Here is a 20,323-nt window from a genome sequence, read left to right as displayed (position 1 = left end):
AAAGACCACCAACCACGCGACCCCTCGTCTATAAAGGACCAACTACGAGGCCTGGAAAAGGTACAACCTGGCAGGACAACATAAGGTGCAAAATCGTCTGATGACCATTGATTAGGCGATCTAAAAGAATGCATCCTCCCTGTCAGCCGAAACCGATCAATGCGATCAGGAGAAGTGTTTGAAAATCCCTCGAATTCTCCCTATATATGAGGTCGGATTGATGATTATCTTAAGGGAATTCTGGGAATACGAAGATGAAAGGGGAATCTCTCATAAAGAAGGAAGTTCATTGACAAGAAGGATAATTTACAGATTCAACCTCAACTCTGAGGTAAGTACAGTGATCTGCGTAAACGATTACAAATTGAAATACAAGAGCCTACTTATCTACTGCCTCTTCGCCACTATTCTCAAGTTCCTCCACCAAGACCGCAAATTCATCATTATGTTTCAAAGGGGGTTCTTCGGGGAACGCCGCAAGATTACCATCCAAGGTCGGGTCGATCCAGTTTGTGTCGAACCCATCCGCGAACCCTCTTAGCTTCTTGATTTGGGACGTGCAGCGATCAAAACCGTTGACAAGATAGTCAGCAGACTTAGCTTCTACAACGGTCGTAAAGGCGGTAGACTTCATGAAGTCTCGAGCTCCCTGCAACCGAGCGTCCGCTAAGGTCTTCTTATGGTCATCGGAGCTCAAGTACTGATCGTGACCTTGATTCCGGGCAATTTCGAGCTGGTGTTGATACTCTTCAGAGAATAGGAATTCCTCTCGACCAGCCACCCGACCTGCTGAAAAGCCTTCCGCCTTAGCCGATTCGACCGAAGACGCGACCTTCTGCCTGAGCTCCCTTAGTTGAGCCTCTAGTTCGGACTTCTGAGCTGCGAGCTCGATTTTCTCTTTCTCGCAAGTCGCCAACTTTGAGCTCTTTTCCTCGAGTAGCTTATCAGCGACCATCTTCTCATGTCGCCAATAATTGCACTTCAAGGACAAATGGTGTCCAAAAGCTGAGACCTACATATAGCAGCAGAGAATTAGTTAAGGCAAAAGCAGAAGAAGTTAATGAAGTTGGTAGAACACTACCTGTGAGAGGGAATGAGCGAAGTTCTGCTCGACCCGAATATGCGACATGGGGGCAAGGAGAGCTTGATCGCGAGGTAGGATGGTGGATTTATACAACTCCCAGGAGTCTTGGCCGACATGGGTCTTCAGCACAGAACTGTGGCCTGAGATAGCCCAGTTCGGTATCAGCCTCTCACCCTCCATGGCAGCCGGACTATATGAAGGCGATTGGAGGTCCATCTGGGTCTCTCTCCACCAGGCAGTCAATTCATCAACTACCTTCAGATTCTCGCTCTCCGCTGAAGAATATCCCTTGGATTTCTTTTGGGAGGAGGGATTAGGTCGCGGGGAACTGCGCTTCCTCTTGGACGACTCCGAAGCGACCTGCTTCCCCTTGGACTTCTTCCGTATGAGTGGTTCAGGATCACTTGGCTCTTCGGAGTCCCTCGGCAAATGCTCAGGAGTGGGATCCTTATTCCCACTGGCGACCTCAACAGGAGTCGGGCACGGACTCAGAGATCGAACCCCGTGCGACCTCGACGCATCTTCTGAAGGAGCAGATAGAGTACGCTGGGAGTCTGGTCCCGAAGGAGGAACTGCTCGCTTAGCCCTTTTGGCACGAACCATTCTTGCAATGCGGGCATCCATCACGACAGAATCTGCAGAGACACAAACCAGTCACCACTAAGTACCAGAAATTACGAACAGAGAAAGGTAAGAGATTGATCACCTAAAGAGCCCCGGGTTCGAATAGGTGCCGGACTGAGACCTGCGAGCTTCAGGGTATGCTCCGTCAAAAGCAATTTAGCTTGATATTGATACTGGGTGATAGTAACAATCAGGTCGTCATCTAACCCTACGCCGTGAACTTTGGGTTCGGGTTTAGTAGTTCGCCAGTCACAAGGGAATGGCCAGACTTGGTTAGGAGGAGGTCGAAGGAAGAAAAATTTGTCTTTCCAAGAGCCCACACTGGACTTTAGCTTGGTAACAAAGGAGCAGTTTGGTTTGGCAGTGAGATAGAAGAAACCCTGGTCGCCTGACCTCTTCGAGGTCGTAAACTTGTAAAGCGACCAGAAGCTATCGAAGTCGGGTTCAAGCTCGAAGTATTCCATTATGATAATAAAGGATAAAATATGGCAGATGGAATTGGGAGCTAGTTGCATGGGACCTATCTCTAACCTAGATAAAATTCTAGCAACAGCATGAGGAAAGGGAAAACGCAAACCGGCGGCTAAGTGCACAATAGAAATCGGACAACTGCCAGGGGGAGGTCGATTCATGCGATCTGAAGGAGAAGGTAGAATAATTTCAAAATCGGAAGGGATATAATACCTCTCTCTAATCGCATCAGCTGTCAAGTATAATGAACTCTCAATGGTTAGCCAAGGTTTATCAGTCGATTCGCCCTCACTATGTTCGGGGGTCATCAGCGGGATCGTTGTTTCCGGGTCGCTTCTGCCTACGCTAGGGGATCCTATCTGTTTTCTACGAGCCATGGGTATATGTGAGGTCGCAGATGAGCTGCCGGGACTACCCGAAGAACTAGCAGATGAACTACCAGAGGTACTCGATGAACTACCAGAGCTACTTGATGAACTACCAGATGAGCTACTAGAATTACTAGGCTTGGAAGACATAATATTAAAAGGAGGTCGCTCGGAAGTACCTGGCTAGAAGGCAGGTCGCAGCTGGAGGAGGTAGGTCGCGCGAGGAACGATTGAGATTGAGAATGAAGCAAAACTGCAGTCGAAGCTCCCTGTATTTATAGGGATAAATTTATGGAGATTCGTGTCGAAGACAACGGTCGGATGTCGAGATGGCGATGATGATCTAAAGGACGAGATCGATGGACCATTCGACTTTCCTTAGCGTGCTACTCACACTAAGAAAAGTAGGGGAGTAATGATGGGGGTAAAACCCTATTCTCTCATAAAAAGATAATTTTGCCCTTGATGGGGCCCAAAATCGCAAGCTTGCCAGCATGACCCGCGCCACTTTTACCGGGTCGGGTCGCGACCCGACCCGACGACCTAGAACACGTGGCACGCGCGTAGCGGGTCGGTAGACCCCCTGGCTCTCTATAAATACCTCCGAGTCAGTGTATTAAAGGTACGTCGTCTCGATCGCATTTTACCTTCAGCTCGCTATTTTTCCCAGCGACCCCATATTTCGACCTCAACCAAACACTGACTTAAGCATCGGAGGGCCTTAGCTGGGGGCCACCCCAGCAAGCCTAACGATCTGCTTCTTTTCTCAGGGCCCAATCACTAGTCTGGGAGAGGAGCGACCTCGAACCGCTTGGGAGATTGAACCAAGGAGGTCGCGTAGATTTTGACCCGGAACATGTTTCTAAATGGAGAGAATATTGAAATATTGGATATGTTGGGAGATGAAAGTATGCTTCCTGGGAGAAGTAAATATAGATGAAGGTAATGAATATATATGGAAGTAGACGGCTCTTCTAAAAGAAAAGAAATGAGTAGTTAGATGCACATTGGGTTGAGTTGGCCCCGGTACAGACTACGGATCCCATAGCCCAACTTAAGATTGGCTCACTATTGACCATGATTGGTTTTGGGCTTTTAAATGGGATTTGATTGGATTCATTTGTGCACCATTGGGTTGAGTCGGCCCCTAGCCCAATTTAAGATAGGTTCACTATTGATCACGACTGGTCCTGGGCTTCTAAATGGGATTTGATTGGATTCATTTGTGCACATTGGGTTAAGTCGGCCCAGCATGGACTCGATAGCCCAATTTAAGATTGGCTCACTATTGATCATAGTCGGTCTTGGGCTTTTAAATAGAATTTGATTGGGTTTAGTTTTTAAATTCAGGTTAGATTCATGGATTAGGTCGAGACTACTTGTCCTTGTTTTATGTTTTTTTGATGGCAAGATAACAATGGGTTTCTTTGAGATTTGATATAATTATTAATATTTTTTTATTATTTAAAAAATTTTAATGTTTGGTGAAATTATGTAATTAGTGGATGAATGTCTAGTCAATTAGCAATTTTGCCTTGTATTTTTTTTAAAAAAATTAAAAACTATAAAAAGAATTGGATGAGGTGGATGGAAAATTTAGAAAATTATAAACTAGATATCCACTTAATTCATAAAAAATTTCAAAAAATTCTTATGAATAAAATTATAATTTATATTCTACAAGAACGTTTTGATCAGTCACAAGAAATTGAGAACCTAACGAAGACTAACATATTGGGTAGTCGTTAGATGATTATTAAAGTTAGGAGGGTATCGGTAACTTTTTGCAAACAACAAAGAAGTATTTGAAATTATGTCAAACTTTAATTAGGGGTGCTCATTGTAGTTTACTCTTTATTTTGTGAAATTGAGAATACCTTTTTGAACAGTTAATTAAATTTATAGTTGTACTTTTGAAATAATTAAATTTATAACTAAAAAAAAAAGGTTAGACTGTATAATGAACTGAAACAATAATTTGACTAATAGACCTACAATAATAAATCTAGATAATAACAAGTTCAATAAAGACTTAAATAAACTTTGAAAAAAAAAATAAAGTATTAATGAATTAAACATTTAGTAATAAAATATAAAAAGTCTACTAAAACAGTGAACTTAGAGGAATAAAATAAAATTATATCTCATGCATTATTTAAAAAAAAATAGCTCAAAAGGTTCAACCTAGTACTAGGTGGTCTTGGATCATCGAGCTCAGCCGATTTTAAGTATTAATACTTGTGATTGGCATAGGAACGATCTCTCCAAAGCGGGCTTGAATTAGAGCTGCCTGCTATTCAATTAGGCCAACCCAATCCTAAGTCGGGCTAGCCCCAACTCTGCCATTACGCTTCTTGACACAAGGATGGTTACAATGCTCTTCATAGATTTGAAAATAATATGTATTCTTTCAGATATTAATGGTCTTAATGAAATGATTATTTTATCTTTGTAAATTAAATAAACATCCCTTGATGTTTATTCAAATTGCCTGCACTCCTAAGATTTTCTGTACATACAACTACTTCTTCAAAGTTCTTTTTTTTTTTTTTTAATTTTATTTATATAAATAGACCTCTAATGATCAATGTTTATTCAATAAAGTACCTTATATATTTAAAGCCACTTTTTATCGTAAACAAAATTATGTTTTTGAATTTAAATTTAAGTCTATAATATAACATTTAGAGTAAAAAGTTAGTATAGGTTACTCTTCTTTTTCCTATTAATTTTTTAAAGCAAAAATACATATTTTTATTTATCATCGCATATCAACATTTATTACAAGAGGAGAGGATGTTAGGATAGGTGATCAAAAAACTAATTAGATTGGCATTTTTGTAATCTATTTAAGCAATTTTTTTTTAATTTTCATAATATTGAATTAAATCAATAAGAGTGAGTATTTATTTGGCCTTACTTTGTTGTTTTTACTCATGCAATTTTCATACACAACAACAAAGCCTACAAATCACTAATCAACTAATGAAATTGGGTTGCAAATTTGAGGACAATTATAAACCAACTTTTGAGGGTTGGATCTGAAATGATCCGAGTCGAAAACCCTGAGAATGAGCATTGAGGGTTCTATTGAGACTTCCATAAGTATTACGTCCATATGTTGGGCATTTTTTATAGATGACAGACGTATGATGTCTATGTAATTTTTGTGGGTGGTTGACAAAGGTTGTCAAGCCGACTGAACTGACTCATGGAGAGTCGTCATATGGAAGCCTGTGAAGCTTGGTCACTATGATTTGAACTCCTCGACTTCGATAATATGGAGTTTTAGTCCTAAGACTTGAGGGTTCACGCAATCTCGTATATGGGAGGATGACCATGTCCTGATGTGGTTATTATATGCCTTGTTCTAGTCAAGTCAGAACATGTATTAAAACTGGTGAGTTCCAAGAGAGGATCTGTCGCCTGTCATGAGATGATACCAATCTTCTATGCGTTTTGATGTGTATTGTGCTCCCGGTAGTCTGTGGCCATAACAAATGATCAAATAGGAAAGTATATTTTTTATATTGATCAAGTGGAGAAACATAATCAGAATATTAAGCATAGATATCTAGTTTAGTATGAGAAACCAATGATCAATTCCAGGCCCTAGGCTGAGACCGGGAGATGGCCAATGAAAGGACCATACCCGTACAACACTCGGTAGCCTTAAGATTCACGCCATTTTCACATATTATCTAGTGCCATGGACGATTGCTAGACCGTATCCATGGTGAAAGGTGCTTTCGGTTTAAATCTTAATCGAAAGTGATTAATTAAATCTTAATTAATCTAGTGCAAATGTATTTGTCAATTAAATTGTGTGTTGACACAAGCCCAGGTCTAGTTAAGGGTGTACCTACCGAGTCACACAAAACACCGCTCAAGAAAGTAGTAGAATTAATTATGAATTAATTCTAGAAGGAATAAATTAATTTAAAGAGTTAAAATTAATTCTAGAGATTTAATGATGCTATCACTTATATGGGAGAACCCATATGATGGAAAGTCCAAGATTTAATTAATGAGATTAATTAAATTTGAGTGAGGTCTAATTAATTTGATAAGATCAATTTTAATTGAATTGGATGAATTAATTAATATGATCAATTAATTAGAGTTTTGACTTGATAATTTAAAGATATCAAATAAATCAGGTCAAACTCAATTGTTTGATGGATTAATTAATTGGGTGGTGGGTTAAGATTTATTTGATAAGATCAAATAAATTCCATTTTGACTTTCAAGAATTGCCTAGATTAATTCTATGGATGCCCAAGCCTACGGGTTTAATTTATTTTTGAATTAAGCCCAATAAGATATATATATATATGAAGTCATAGCTTGAATATATATATGTGATATACATATATATATATATGAGGTTGTAAGGATGGGGAAGTTATTGATTGAGTACTTATGGAACTAGTATGTAGTAAACTATGGAGACACACATTGTATCTATTTTTAACTTGACATGCAATGTATACATACAACAAGTACATGTGATGTCTCTTGTGTGTGTATATAATGTATGGGCTTGTGTATGTTGCATTTTGTATATGATACAAAAAGACAATACTCCTTTCACACTTATAATCTTGATAACTCTCTTCTCCCTCTTTTTCTCTCTATTCTTGTTTTTCTTGAACTAGTTTCAAGTTAGAGCAAAACCCTCTTGAGTTTGATATGCTAAATTAATAGTTTAATCAAGTCTCTTATACTACATATACTTTACCTCTAGCATGGTTTGGTGTGGACTACCTTGTAGTATAGTGTGTGTTCGACACAGAGGAGATCTTGTTGGCCTTTACCTAAGCACACGGTTAAAGGAGAAAACTTGAAAAAAGTCTTCAAATCGAAAAGGTAAAATTTCATAATTACATTTGCACCACTCTATGTTACAATAACCACTTATTTTATTTCAAGCTTGTTTTTACTTGTTGAGTGCCGAATGCCTAGAATTAAGGGACACTTTCTTTTTGCTTTAAAATTTAAATATGTTTATTTTCACGCTTTTGTTGCGTTCTTACCAAATCCTGTACCGTACCAATAACAAAGAATAGAGAATTATTGTCATTGCATCCACTAGATTATGTTGACTATTCCACAAAAAAGTAGGCTTCCAACTCGCACATGTAAACTGAGTATGTAAAAGTGAAAATGCAGGACATGATCCAAACCACAAATTCACTTGAGGTCAAGTTTATTATATACCTTTCCGAGGTCAAGTTTCAAAGCCATGAAATATCTATTACTTTTCTTTGATTTCATACAATGCAACATTTCATGTGCCATGATCACATTATAAAATTTAAGTCTTTTTTTAGGTAAGAAAGCATTTTGATAGAGAGAAATCAAAGTATTTCTAATATTTTCCATACGACTGGTCAAGATGTTTCGGATGATTTTGTAAAGGGTATTGAGCGAAAATAATTAAGTGAGGAAAATATGTGGGTTAAGGCTATTAGGCTCAGGAGCCTCATTTGAGCTAATTTTAGTAAACGAGCAAAAATTTCTTCCTGAAATAGGTCGTATGAGAAAATTCTTTTAGGTGTTGGACAGTTGTGGAAGGGGCTATCAAAAAAGGAATTAAAATTCAAATAAGTTGATAGATGACCCAACTGGGAATATGTTACTTTGAAAAAGAAATTGTTAAATGAGTTGCAATTTCAGATGGTCTTGTATCCATTCATTGTTGATAATTTTTATACCCTGAATAAAGTGCAACCAGGGTTGTGATTGGTATATGCATGAAAATACTTATGTGTTTTGAGATAAATGATATTTTTGAATTTGTATTTTGATATAATATAAAATAGTGTAAAATAAATAGTATAGGTTTGATGTTGGGATTTGGGAGACAGGAGTTACTGTTCATTGTCAAATCATGTCTTTGAATATATATATTTATTAATATATATGTGTATGTATATAGTATTTTGTTTGTTAATAAAATATGGTATATATATTTACGTTAAGTAATTTTTTTTATCGAGTAATTTCTTTTTACATTTTAAATAATAATTATAATTTTAATGCATAATTAAATACATTGTAGTATTGTCTCCAAAATGATTTTGTTAGACTTTATCTTTAGAATGAAAAAACATAATATATAAAATTTAAATAAAAAATTTAGAATTAAGTATGTATTATTGGTATATTGTTCTCAATTTTCAAGTTTCTCAAATATTTCATTGAAATAGGAAAAAATTTGAGTGCAAAATATTTAAATGGTCTAAGTTGAAAAAGTTTATAATTAAGAATTAAATGCACTATACTAACATGTTGAAAATACATTCATTACTTTTTTATATTTGAACTGATAAATTTTAATAGATAATTGAAGTAATAAAAATACGAATTAGGTATATAGTACTGATATATTGTCAGTAGTATACACAACTGCTATAATATTTTCGTTAGGTAGAAATTTTTTAAAGATTTTAACTATAAGTAGCATTGTTAGTAAATATCTTTATATCAATGGTTTCATAAGTTGATAATTATTTTTTAGTAGTAATTATTGATTACATTAACATATATTATATATTAAATAATATATAATACATATAATATAAATAATTTTTTTAAAAAAATAATTAAATCTCATTTGCTTTGGTGTGGAATGGATTTGTTTATATTAAATCGGTGTGTTGAAAATGATTTCATTGGCGTTTATATTCGTGGTGAAAATATTTACTTGATAAATCAAACAATAAACACTTTGCATTATGCATGCAGTAATGATATATTGTCCGAATTTTTTAAAATTTCCCAAATATTTCGTCATGTAAAGAATGATGTATTGAGTCAAAAATATTTAAATAGTTAAAGGTGAGCGAATTAGTATCGATTAGTTAAAAACAGAACAGAGGGAATATTTTTACTCATACCATATAAAATTGTCAATTTCTAGGGAATTGTTCAAATCTGAAAACACATAGGAACGACATATAAGAACCGAATGCGTTTGACAATGACAAAATGCTCGAATAGTTGTTCTATTTTTACTAATTAAATCAACATTTGACTTAGAATTTTCATATTCGATCATTGTATTTCTAAGGACTATCACACCGCCGTGGTGGTAATCCTTGCGGTCGGCGTGAGCGCGCTATGCTGTCTCCCTCATTGCACGTTTGGGCACCCCGATCAGACTGCACGCCAAGCCGACGAATGCAATCAGTCCACAATCCAATCTCCCCCACTTTCGATCCTATGTCAAAGACTGCGTCGTGCGGCTGGGTACTGCGTGGCAGCGGTCGGACAACATCGCTATGCCCTACATGTTCCACTGTATCTCAACTGGCAATGTGTGTATGTGTTTGCGCCGATGGGGCAGTAGAATTCGATATGACAATTGGTGCATGCTCGCCTCCTCTCATCGAAATACGCACGGTATTACTGCTTTTGCTATTTGGTGTATCGCCCTGGGCCTCAATAGGAACACCCAGCAACATGATTGGGCCCCAAACCTCTAGCATGCTGGGATAATGTGGCTCTGGGTACTGATAATACTGTCTAACCAATGAGAAATGTTGCAAAAGGGTCCAATGAAAGATTTTATTGCATTGTAAATTAATGTATGTAACTTGAAATGACAATTGTTATATGGATGTCATCATATTTGAAATAACATGACATACCTGTGATGCGCGTGGTTGTAGCTCGGAGGGAAACACCATAACAAATGTTTCAATATCATAATAAATCCCTGGTATATGAGTGATGCCGTAGAACTGGCAAAATTGACTTTTAAACTCGTAGAATTTATCACGGACTTGCTCTTGTGTGTAGGGATATCGAAAATGTCTTCGTAATACACGTGCCCAATGACCCATCTATGCCTCTGCACGTGCATCGTCCCTCATGGGCGTTCTGGTGTTTTCGTCCATTATCATCCACATGAAGCGTTGCTCAACATTTTAAGTCTAGTAATCCTCCTGTGAAAATCCAGCACAATCCAGATATCTACGATATGCCATGTCTGCACAGAATAATGGTTAGAAAATAGTAAGGTGCACCATCGTATCATGTGGTATTCCTTCTTAATGTATAAAATGTCAATTTTGCTTGGATTAATGCATCACAAATTTTATACAATGTCAACAAAAACCACACATCATCCTACTCTTGATTACTACTAAATGATCTTATAGCGTTTGAAGCTGAGGCAAAGTAGAAATCAGTAAAAGGGTTTAATAGTTTAGATATGAGTCAACATTTGTTCCATCTTTCATTCCTAATTCAGATGGTGGGTTGCCCACATTTGTAGCGCTCACGTTGAGCTTCTAACTCAGAATTGGTTGGATTGTCCCCTACGGTAAAATGAATCCATGTTAGGAGGAGTGTCTTCATCTGATTCATTGAATATGATATCATCATTGTTGTATCTAGGGATGAAGTTATGAAGTGTGCAACATGCAATTACTATATTGACCTGGTGGTTTCGAAGGTAGCTCGAACATTCCCGACTGTAGTATTGGAAAATATTTTTTCAGTACACCGAAACATCGTTCAATTACATTTCGTAACCTTGAACGTGCATGGTTAAACATGTCCTATTGGGTCTGATATCAACGACCTTGTCCCCTCCACTTAGGTAGGTGATACCTTATTCCTCGATAAGGAGTTCGGAAATATTAGTAGTTTGCGAAACCCGCGTTGATAAAATAATATTTACCTGTGTTGTAAGAAGACATTGTCATAAGGAGAATTGCTAGTACAACATATTTTTTTTTTATGCAAGATATTCGATGCAATGTAGTAAATATATTTCAACGTCTCACCGATAGGCGAAAATGGAATATTTTGATCTTGTGATACTGCATAGTCCAGGATTGGGGCATTGATCGCACTTCCTTCCCACCCCGCATATACATAGGTGAAAATCATTTCGAAATCACATATTGCTAGTACGTTCTGTGCTAAAAGGCCTTTCCACGATCGAGAAATTATTACCTAAAACCACGTGATTGATACAATTTACTTCAAAATATAATATTACTTGATCTTAATGGTATCATGTTCTTTTTTGTCTTTTACCAATAAAAAAATTTATTACGACAAATACCCTAACTTCTTACAAGATGTGAAAATATCTTATAAATTTTGATATCTTATTTTATTCAAATATTAGAAAATTTTATTTTTAAAATATAAAAAATTTATCTGTTTGAGGGGGATGTCTTGGAATGTCCAATCAAATGGCACAGGTCATCATTGAAGGCCAGACGAATGGATTCGGTGATAATGAATATTTAGCAGGTGAATAGTATCTACAAAAAATAAATCTCCTACTTCGGAAATCAACCACACTTTTTCCTTAAACACATTCCTCTTCACCAACGTCAAACAACAACCCGGTACAATGCCTGGTAGGAAGAACCTAGTACCTCAAAGTAAGTACTTTTATACCACCACCTGGACGAAGAAAGTTGACAATACATTCATCAACATGCTATACTACCAAGCATTGATCGGCTAGAAGCAATTGACCCCATGACGTTCGAACAAGATCGCACTTGAGTATACTGCTGCCAACGTTAATCGATATGCAAACCGTCACTGGTCGTTGGACTTCTTCAAAAGTAAGTTAATTGTCTTTCGTCTATGATTGGACTCCTTCAGTATGGTTTTGGAAGATGATTCGTTCACATGGAATGAGGCCACGAATCGAATGCTCGGCCAACGTGAGGATTGGAATAAACTGATCCGGGTATGTAGATGTGGGTATGTTATACGTAAATATAGTTGATATGATTTGAATAAAGATGTTTTCATGTGAAAATATAAACATTGCAGCAATGCCCTTTCGCAAAAGCATATCGTTACATCGGTGAGCCGAGTTGGGAGCAAGTAGGAAATCTTCCAGCCGTCGCCAGATTACCCCCCAATAGAGGGGAAGGGGATGCGAGGGAGGCACGCGTCAGCGAAGAGGTTATTGCAGGCAGCGATAATGAGTTTGAACGTGATCCTTTGGGGGATGGAGGAAGATGAAGAACCGGAGGTCGTGGATCTCACTGACAGTTTCTCACAATCAACTTGAACAAAACGTTTATGTATGGTGGGTTCCTACGGTTATTGACATGTCTCGTAATGGCCTGAGTTGAATTCTTTAGTATCTAGTACTAGAAAGATATGTTGTTGTATTTTGTTTTTACTATATGTTTGCATGTTTCTATCATTGAGTGGTGATGAGTTGATGTGGAGGTTTTTGCATGTGGCAATTACTCATTGGACGAGGAACTTAAGGTGGGAAAATGTTTTGGATTTTAGAAGTAGTACTTTGGAAGGTGTAGGGTCAACATGATATTACTTTGATTCAGTCTGCCTAAATTAGTGATCAAAAACTATTTATTTATCTTAGCAATTTCTATGGTTAATATTCAGATGGCTGGAGAAAGTAAATTATAGTTTACCAAATAGCATTAGCAAAGTTACAAAAAACCATGGAAGATCCAGTAGAACAATGTCAGAAAATTTTTTATCTGTACTATTCTTAAAATTTTTATTTTTTTTTTAGATATAAAGACTATTTTCAATTATGTAATGAGATGATTGTCGAAGTTAGAGTAGCGCAAAATTCAAAATAACAAAAAATATTCCAAGCTTTCAAATAGTTTCTTGAGTTACTGCCAACACATATTTTCGTGCGCTAAACCTTACCGGCCAGCATCAATCTTACCATCTAGATGCATGAATCCTTAGATATACTAAGAAAAAGACCTAGTTCCTTCGGGTCCTTGACCAGTCTATTTGTTACCATCAAAGGAGTGTTTAGAGTCCCCAAAAGGCATGGAAACCAGACGGGCAGTGTAGGGCCAGGATGGCCTACGTTTAGCAAAAAAGCGGCCGAGAGGTTCCGTGTCATGCGCAAGGTTGCTCCATGGACTGGGAGATCTGGGGCAACACTTCTCGTGCAAATGGGTGATCAAGGCAAGCACTCTAAGACCTCGTGATCCAACTCATGGCACGGGTATTGGCTTCTAGTCGTCCATGGGGGTTTGTTGGCTAAGATGAGCGGCCGTAGGGCAACGCCGCACTGTGGCAAATTGTTAAGCGACGCTGAAAGGCAAAAAGGCATGTTGGGTATGCCGTGCGGGATCAATGTAAGATATTTGTATATCGAATGGGCCTCGAACTTATGATGTGGTCCTACTGGGGTGAGGCATAAAAGGTAGCCACGACGAGGCGTACGCCGAGGATGCACCGAGTGAGCTTGGGGCATGAGAAGACCGTTGCGGGCGCATGCGGAGTGCCGTAATGCCGAGGCAGAGCGAGGATATTCCTTGCCATCGAGGGATGCGTCGATAGGTTCCAAGATTGTGGGCGAGACGCATGGCGGCAGATTAGCTACTTGGGGCCAACCGCAAAGAGACGCAAAGGCGTGCGTGCCAAGAACCTCGGCGAACATAGGCATTTTGGATAAGTGAGTGCACATGTCGTACTAGCGAGCTTCAATATTGAAGACAAGCGACCGACAGTCGGTAAACTCTGAGATGTGTGAAGGCTGGTCGAAGGATGGGTGTAACCTGAAAGGTCGCACGAATGAAAAATCCATTCCGCTGTGAGACAAAAGAATCGACCCGTGACACATCGGTTGGCTGCAAAGACCATTACCTAATGGGATGAATCATAAGTTGGTCTAGTATACATGTATAAAACAAAAATAAGGTGATATGTACTCCCAAGTATGCATTAAGTTGATATGCATTATATGTTAAGTGCTAGAAATGGTGATCAGAAAGCCAATTGGATTGGCGATTTTGGAAACCAAGCAATCTTTATGAATGCGATATTATGTTGATGAATGTAGTAAGAATTCATCTGTGGCACTGTGCGTTTATTGTTCTTATTATTTACATTGAACGGTATTTTAACGTCACAACAAATACCCACAGACCAATTGAATAACCCATATAATTGGATTGCGCATTGGATGACAGTTATGAAACCAACTTTTGAGGGTTGGTCTGAAACGTTCAAAGTTGAGGACCTTGAAGCTGGCAATCGAGAGTCCTATAGAGACTTGCACTAATTATTGCATTCATTGGATGAGTGTCGTATTTCATCAACGACAAACATGGGATGTCTATGCAATTTTAGTGGACTAGTTGACAAGGTTGTTAACTGATTGAACTAACTCGCCTTGGAGACTTGGTCGGTATGACTTGAATTCCCCGCTCCGTTAGTACAGTATTAGTTCTTGGACTTGAGGAATCATGACAGTCATGCATATAATGGCTATATCTTGGATCTGGCGAGAGATGACTGTCTTCGATGTGGTCATTATAAGTCTTTCCAGTGTAATCAGATTATGTATTAAGGACAGTGGATTTCAAGATAGAATCCGTCCCCTATTAGTATATGATGAATATATCTCCTATGCGCTTTGCGATGGATTAGACTCTCTAAGTCTATGGCCATAGCAATTGGTCGAATAGGAAATGATTTCCTTTGTCGATCAATAGAGTAAACTCATCTCAAGTCCAAGATAAGAATCGACGCCTAATTTCAAGCCCTAAACTAAGGCGGGAGATGGTCGACAGAACTCAAGAGCCTAAATGGTCACTCCAACATTCACCTAGTCTCTAGTGCCATGTATTATTTCTAGACAGCCACCGATGTTGATGGGCGTTTTCGATTAATGATTAATTAAAAATAATGCGTTGGATATAATGCGTCTAGCTGAGAGTGAACCTAAAGAGTCACACACAAATAACTATGGAATTGGTGGAATTAATTTGGAATTAATTCGAGAAGAAATGAATTAATTTAATTGGATTAAATTAATTCAAGGAGAATATATATAAATGATTGCATCATTTATTCAATAATCCATTTGATGGATGGCTCAAAAATTAATTAATCCAAATTAATTGGATTAATTAATTTTTGGCTTAACACCTTTAAATTAATAGGATTAATTTAATTGGTTTGGATCAATTAATTAGAATTGGGCTTATATTTATTTAATTGGATTAAATAAATTTTTGGACTTAGTGGGGCTAAAACTAATTTAATTAATTATTGTCTAATGAATTTTGAATGGCTTGATTTAATTTGATTAAATCAAGCCTGGTGCATGTTTGAAGTCCAAGCCCATTTGAAGGTGGTTGGAGCAAGTTACGGAGGAGTTGAAACTCCTCACCATGATGAAGATAATGGAGTGATTATTTTCATCATGGTTGAAGATTATGTGGATGTGTGTATATAGATTGTCTTGGAGGCAAACTTGGTGGTTATTGAATTTTGAATTCAATTATATGTAATATACAAAATACACACATATCATGCATAACAAAGAATAAAAGCCACGAAATGTTGCTCCCTTTTTCTCTCCAAAAATGTTCTCCTTTTGTTCTATATTGAATTGGATTCAATTTAGAACATAAAACATTCCAAAAGCACTAATTAATAGTGTTTGTTTGGAGTTGCTTTTTCTTCTAGTTCTTTGTTTTATCTAGCAATAGAACAAGAACTATATCTCTTCCTTAGTGTGGTGTGGACGAATTAGAGGGGTTCTAATTTGGATTCTAAAGTAAACGGGAGAACGTAAAGGGAACAATGCATGTTGCTACTCAACTACAGAAACAAAATGTAAGGTTTCAATTTTGTTTCTATGTTTTTGTTTCATCCTCTAGCCATTTATCTAGCATTGTTATTTGTTCATTATTATGATTTTGACAAACACCCAACGCCTGATAATTTTAAAGGGAACACCCCTTTGAACCGTTTAATATAATTTTTTATTTAACGCTTTCGTCGCGTTCTCGGGCCATACTAATTCTTTCATTAAGTTCTCAGCAGAGATTAACATGCACAATCTCTAATATGTTTAACTTTTGAATCAATTGAAAACTGATATGAAAAAGGGCAAAAACTGACCTATCTATGCATGCCACAAGGTTCCAATGTTAACCCAGTAAGTTCATAAGATGGTATAAATTTCAGTTGCATTAAACCATGGGGCCAAACAATATGTCATTCCCATATGAAGTTGGCAGTTTTCTATCTTGGGTCAAGATGCAGAATGTCAGGGAGTAGGAAAACTAGTAAACCAACATACAAGCAACTTACCCCCATTTGACCTTGCTTTCGACTACTTGACAATCCAATTGCACGATCATATATGGATCACTAGTTCCCTGAAAATCAGACAATGACAATCAATCATCACATAAAATCAATTAAACTCAAGGATAGATTTAACCATAGTATCATTTCATCCTCAAGTAAAGATAATCTAAGTTCACTGCAGATTTGGCGAAAGGCAATCTGGTTGATCTAGTTTACATCTTGAGCCATTTTTAGAGAGAATTGAAGTTTAAATCAAATATTTTGACTGATCAAAAATCGTATTGTGTTCTTTTACATCTTGAGCCATTTTTAGGACTCGATGAATTTAACCTCTGTGGAAGTTTAAATATTTAAAAATATATATTTTTGAAATTATCTAAAAGAAAAGAGAGAGAGAGAGAGAGAGAGAGAGAGAGAGAGAGAGAGAGAGAGAACAAAATTACCGAAAGCCTCAACTTTAGATAAATGTGTGAAATTGTTTAAGATATTATGAACAAGTTCGAGATCAAATATTTAAATCTCATAAAATATATGAATATTTATCTCATTTTATGTGAACTTATTATAATATATTTTATCATTTTTTATTATACTGATATGTTGATCAATAAATAAATTATTGTGCTATTAAATTTAACAATATATTGATTTAAATATATATTTACCCCTTTTTTTAAATAGCAATAATGAACTATAAGTTATTATATATCTGATTTATATTTTTCCTAGTTTTTTTAATGGCTTTTTTCTTTTAAAAATAACATAAAGTATTTTGGAATAAAATATAAATATAGAGATTATCCCATTTTCTTTGATATTTTTTTGAATCCTCATCAGCTATACACACTACAAAAAAAAAAAAAAAGCTTAGTGACAAAAAAAAAAATCAAATTGTAGGGTGGATAACCCTCAGTGATATCTCCTTTCACAAAAATACCTATCAATTATTACAGGTATAACAATGGAGTACAAAACTCCTTAGATTACAGACCAAGCAAATAAACAGTAAGACAGAAACTTAATATAAAAAATTATAGATTTAAAAAGATGAAGACAGCTCAGATAGAACCAGATCTGGTATGGTATCGCACAAAGCACAGTCACTGAAGACTTGGTTTCCACTTGGTCTCACCCACGGCTACTCCACCGTCAACAACCTCACCAATTGATCACATAGATCTAAAGATCACAGACACACTCTTTTGTTCACTTAGAACCAGAAAATATGTGAGAGATGAGTTGTGTTGTAGTATCTCGGTTGAAGGGCAAAGTCACCATTTATAGGTGTCAAAGGAAGAATATAGATAGAAGGTTTGGTGGCTTTCCATAAGCCATCATATTGGCTTAGGAAAGCCTCCTTCTCCGGTGAAGATTAGAGAAGGAGGATCTCAGCAAATCCATGGAGAGAAGAAGAGAAGATTTGGGGGAAGAGAAAACAGCGGCGCAGTAAGGGGGAAGAAACAGACCAAATGTTGTTTAGGGTTAGGTTAGTACTTAAATAGAGTAGTGGGTCGGGTACCGGGTATAGGCCGGGTAAGATGGAGGTGGGTCTTGCCAAGTGGGTGAGACTCGTGGGCCTTGTCTTGTGGGCTTGTGGTCATTGGGCCATATATCCCAACACAAATAACGATTTTAATATTATCACTAATTATATATTTGTACTATTATTAGGGGAAGAGTGTCTATTTTTTTATTTGTACTATTATTAAAAATTTTATTCTTTTTAGATATAAAGACTATTTCAATTATATAATCAGATGATTGTCGAAGTTTACTGGATGTCAGCCACATCCAGTAACAACAGAATTCTCATTAGGGGAACTTTTTCATTTTTATCTGGTAAAAATATTTTCACTTCTATCCAACTAACAAAAACAGAATATAATTTCTTTTTACAAAATCACAGTATAAAAGAATTCTGGTAAATCTAATAAAAGATCAGCATACTTCAGATGTGTATCTGCTACACAAAATTAACATAATTAATATGAGGAAAATTGAAAGATCATAAACATAATAAATTATATACTCTTAAGTACTATTACGTTTCCAGATTAAATACAGACACATATGAGTATTGTTTCAGTTAGCAATAGAATTTATTTGGGTGCCTTAGACTGTCGGACAAATCAAAATAGCTCACGATATGCAATTTGAGAACTTAGCGTAGCGCAAAATTCAAAATAACAAAATGTTCCAAGCTTTCAGATAGTTTCTCAGGTTATTGCCAACACATGTTTCATGCGCTAAACCTTACCGACCAGCATCAATCTTACCATCTAGATGGGGGAATCCTTAGATATACTAAGAAAAAGACCTAGTTCCTTCGGGTCCTTGACTACTCTATTTGTCACCATCAAGTGTTTATTTTCATCAAAAGCTTATAGCTCCCTAACATGCTGCAGTACTACAGTGCGTTGATCGGGATCGCCGAATTCATTCTCAAGAACACGAGTCAACATCCCTAAACGCATGTTCACCGATTCACAAAAAGAAGAACCCATCTCCACTAACTTTGGGATATCGAAATTCGTATTAGGTACCTTGCGTTTCCTTGAATTGTTGCCCATTCGTTTAGTCGCACTAGATGAGTTTGCAGACTCCATGGTGTGTTGGGAACACTTCAAAGATGTTTCAAAGTTAGACGGTAGTGATTGAGTAGGAAACGACAATGATGTTTGGCGTCTGCCAGTGCAATGGCGAGATTGTAGTTTCAGAGTATTGCGCGGGAAGTTCCTCAACGATGGATGATCGAATGGGGCTGAAACTCATGGGTTATGATGTAAAAGTCGTAGGCTACGCAACGGTTCAAGCAACATGTGATTTGGACGTCGGTCGAGGGAGACACGAAAAAGTGCGCTTCTTGGCCATTTTAATGTCTACTCTTGGAACAAGAAAAAATATTTTAAGCTTATTTTAAGGGAGGCATGCAGTGGTGAGCTCCAACCAACCATCCCTGTGCACGACGGCAGCGAAAGAAGGTAACGTCGGCACTCAATGAGCATCTCTTGAGGGCATGTTGGGGGCCTTCAAGAGCCAACTCTAAGCATCTCAAAGGAGTGTTTACAGTTCCCGAAAGCCATGGGAACCAGAAGGGCAGTGTAGGGCCAGGATGGCCTACGTTGGGCAAAAAAGCGGCCGAGAGATTTCGTGTGATGCGCAAGGTTGCTCCGTGGACTGTGAGATATCTGGGGCAACACCTCTCGTGCTAATGGGTGATCTAGGCAATCACTCTAAGACCTCGTGATCCAACTCATGGCATGACTATTGGGTTCTAGTCGTCAATGGGCCCGTTGGCCAAGATTTGCGATCGTGGGGCGACGCTGCACTATGGCAAATTTTTAAGCTACGCCGAAAGGCAAAAAGGCATGTTGGCTATGCCATGCGGGATCAATGTAAGATATCGACATATCGAATGGGCCTCGAACTTATGATGCGGTCCTAATAGGGTGAGGCATGGAAGGTAGCCATGACGATGCGTGCGTCGAGGATGCATCGAGTGAGCATTGGGCATGAGACGACCGTTGCAGGCGCATGCGGAGTGCCATAATGCCAAAACGGGGCGAGGATGCTCCTTGCCATCGAGGGATGCATCGGCAGGTTCCGAGATTGTGGGCAAGACGCATGGCGGCAGACTAGCTAGTTGGGGCCGACCGGAAAGAGACGCAAAGGTGTGCGTGCCGAG

At 37.7% G+C, this 20,323-nt stretch overlaps 1 long non-coding RNA gene across 3 annotated transcripts; it reads right to left on the bottom strand.

The window, feature by feature from the left end:
- Nucleotides 1-9,448: 9,448 nt before the first annotated feature.
- On the bottom strand, nt 9,449-18,090 carry LOC148787876 (uncharacterized). 3 transcript variants are annotated; one of them, XR_016066098.1, is made up of 3 exons: nt 16,639-18,090; nt 10,203-10,543; nt 9,449-10,077 (listed from the first exon to the last, which is right to left on the bottom strand). It is a non-coding gene; the product is annotated as an uncharacterized LOC148787876 (long non-coding RNA). The 3 variants fall into 3 exon arrangements; XR_016066099.1 differs by having other exon boundaries at nt 9,449-10,073; XR_016066100.1 differs by having other exon boundaries at nt 9,449-10,064.
- Between the last annotated feature and the right edge of the window lie 2,233 nt (nt 18,091-20,323).

The sequence above is a fragment of the Sesamum indicum genome, linkage group LG6 (assembly GCF_026168435.1).
Source record: "Sesamum indicum cultivar Baizhima isolate 11 linkage group LG6, ASM2616843v1, whole genome shotgun sequence".
In the NCBI taxonomy this organism is placed as follows: domain Eukaryota; kingdom Viridiplantae; phylum Streptophyta; class Magnoliopsida; order Lamiales; family Pedaliaceae; genus Sesamum; species Sesamum indicum.
The sequence above is the reverse complement of the archived record's forward strand: the minus strand, read 5'-3'. Positions and strand labels throughout refer to the sequence as shown.